The following is a 3215-nucleotide window of genomic DNA, read 5'->3' as shown; positions in this document are numbered from 1 at the left end:
TATTCCCATCCCTACCGCTTCCCAAGTCAAAACTCAAATGCTAATTAACCGCAATGGTTAAATTGCATATGTATGAGAAACTTGGAAGCGAGAATACGGTCCCTACGAAATAAATAATTTTGTTAATAAGAAAATAAAAAACGTGGTACCAATCACGTGAATATTGCAGATAATATTCAAAATACCATTTCATCTGGAACTTTTAATTTTTTTTTTTTAATACAAAAGATTGTTTATGATTGGTTGAATAAACAATGAACTTTAAAGATCAACCTTCTCCGAAAAATCCAAATAGGCCACTCGGTGCTTCAGCAGATTATTTTCCTCCGTCTCTGTACTAATAGTCTTCTCAGTCTCAGTTCAGACTCGTGCATGCATATCGATTGGTGGAAATTGAAATCATCCATCTTTTTTCCTTTCTACATAATAATTAACAAATAATCTTAAGACGATGAGGGCACAATTCCCAATATATTGATGTTAGAGGTTTTTAACTCCGCATTCAGAAACCAAAATTTTGTAACTTCACGTTGTTTAAGTAGCAAATTAATTGTAATTATGGTTGAAAATTTTGGCTTTTGTTAATATCGTAGAGATGGAAGGAATTGCTTCGGGTTTCACGAAAGGAAGCTAGAGGAAGATGAAGCTTTTAAGTTATTATGTCATCACTTGACTTATCTAAAAAATCACAACCGTTGGATTGTGATGCCTCTCTCTCCTCCTCAAAATAACAGCCTTCGTATTCTCTCTGCTATTGTTTTCTCCTACATCCAGAATTTTGGATCAATGAACTTGGTATTCAAGAATATTCACCACCCATCACAGCAAAGAGCAAAGATGTAGTCGAAAGAGTGCCATTTACTCAGGCTTACTCGATCTGTCACTCTCGCTTCAATTCGTCGCTCAATTTCTCGCGTTCAGCTTCATTTCGTCAGTCATAGCTTCAAATTTTCACTGTCGTAAATCATCTCTCTTGCTGTATCTCTCTCTTATGTCATCCAATAGTTTCGGTGAGCTCTCTCTCTAATTTAATATATGATTAAGAATCTTATTATGTCATTTAAATATGCTTGAAGTTTCAGTTTAGTTTATTAATATTACTTGAAATTTCAGTTTCAATAATTTGATTTTGCAATTGAGAAATTATTACTTGAAATATTGAGATGATTTCTAGGGATTGATAATCGAATGATAATTGCTAGGGCTTCTCATTTTTATTTTTGAACCGATAGAGTTACAATTAAGTCATACTGCAATATTTTATCTTGAGATTCCGTTATTCACAAAAAAGAAAAAATTATAAATTGAAAAAAAAAAGAGAGAGGTAACATTATCGAGCATCAAGCAACTGCAAGTAATGGGGTTTGTTTTGATGAGCTGCGAATTGGGGCCTGTCATTTTCTTGAATTATCTTGAATATAAGTGGAAAGGCATTTCTTCTCTTCAAAAAATTATTGTATATTTCCTTTTAAATTCTAGATTCGCATGTAGCTGATTTTTTATGTTTGAAGGATTTTATTAAAGAATGTGCTGCTGCCAGTGGCATGAATTAATGTAGTCTCGCTGGTATTCGTGATTTGGGGTAATGATTTAATTGAACAATTAAATTTCTATTGTTCCTGTATTCGAATCCAGTGATATTGTGGTGGTTTTATGATAATATTCTATTGTATTGTGCCTCAAATCGGCCAATGTATGTGCTGGGTATATGCCGTATGGGCTTGTTGTTGAATTTGCTTGACCTTGGATGTGATTCTTGCCGTGTTTATAAGAAATAGGCCCAGGTTTTTGTGTGGTAATAGAATTTTCTAAGGTGCCTTACGATAAAGCTAAGAGTCTTAAGTAACTATGCTTTGTAACCTTAAACCTTTAATTGTAAGACTTGGTGTACTTGGTTGTAAAAGAATGTTAAATGTTGACCTATTTTCATTGGTGAAGATAAATAAAGTTAGGGAAGGTTTGTAATCACTATAACCCTGAAAATTTCTTTGGTGGGCTTGTAATAATTTTATTTATGGCATGTAATTTGTTTTTATCAGAAGGCCCTGTTTGCTTGTAGTCTCAAATCTAGGGTAATATTTTAAATAAGTTCTTTAGTAAATGTTTTGCTATTTTTGTTTTTTTGTTTTTGTTTTTGTTTTAATTAGTTTTAGTATTACTTGGAGGGGAATTCTGATCTGCTGAAGTTTATCAAGCTGGTGCAGCAAGCAGGCCTTTATCTTAATCTTACGATTGCGCTAAGTGGAATTTTGTGTAAGTTACAACGATATAATTTTTTAAAAAGAGCTGACAAGATGCTCTACTTTCTTCTATTTTTTTGGAATGTTGAGCAAAACTTTTCTTTCTTATTTTCAGGGGTCCTGTTTTGCTGAAGTACATTCTAGGTACCAATCCCTCTGATATACTAACCCTTTATTAGGTGTTTATAATAATTCATAGTATGGAGTTTGTCATATTGGTTTCAATGCATTGATTTTGATCTTGGTTACAACCCATCATCCCCTACTCATTCACAGCAGCCTTTTGTGAAGCCGAAGTTAGTTATAATCTGTTATGGGCTTTATGATGTGGCAGGTGAGCTGGCGTAAGTGGGATCCAAAAGCAGAGAGAATTAGTTAGTTAAATAACAGACTGATTTGTTGCAAGTGGATACACACGTGAGGAGCATACATGTATATAAGCTGTCTCTAAGCTAGCCTACGAGGGTACACACAAGAGAGAAACACTTAAGTATTACAGAGAGAAAAACGCTAAAGCTTAGAAAGGTTTAATCTGTAGTGGTGACTCAATTGTAATCCATCATCTTCAAGTTCAATAAAGCTTCTGCCCTTGCTGGCTTTTACAGCCGTGGATGTAGGTTCCTTTGTGGAGCTGAACCACGTTAGTTCTTGGTGTGTAGTGAGTCTTTGAATGCTTGATTCTTCTTTGTTCTTTTCTTTCTTAATCTTGTTTCTGTAAGCTCTGGTTTTGTGGGTTGCTTAATTCTTGTTCAAGAAAGGGAAGTAACACGTTTTGCCATAACACCTTTAATGTATTTCTTTATTAAAAAAAAAAGCATTGTACTTTGTTTTATGATGAAATTTGTTTGTATGATGCAAAGTTGAGGGCACGGTAATAGTCATGATTTTAATGTATGCAGCAAAGATCATTATCCATTAAATTTTATGTTGTTGAAATATTTAGATTTCGTAAATTTTGTAGTAAGAAATGAGAGC

The 3215-nt window shown here is 33.7% G+C and overlaps 1 long non-coding RNA gene across 1 annotated transcript; it reads left to right on the top strand.

The window, feature by feature from the left end:
• The first annotated feature begins 449 nt into the window (after nt 1-449).
• Nucleotides 450-2422, top strand: LOC112098410. The gene is made up of 3 exons (XR_002905526.1): nt 450-1010; nt 2148-2253; nt 2356-2422. It is a non-coding gene; the product is annotated as an uncharacterized LOC112098410 (long non-coding RNA).
• The last annotated feature ends 793 nt before the right edge of the window (nt 2423-3215 follow it).

This window comes from Citrus clementina, unplaced genomic scaffold, assembly GCF_000493195.1.
Source record: "Citrus clementina cultivar Clemenules unplaced genomic scaffold, Citrus_clementina_v1.0 scaffold_5, whole genome shotgun sequence".
Taxonomy (NCBI): Eukaryota; Viridiplantae; Streptophyta; class Magnoliopsida; order Sapindales; family Rutaceae; genus Citrus; species Citrus x clementina.
Note: the sequence above shows the minus strand (reverse complement) of the source record. Positions and strands in the feature narration are given on the sequence as shown.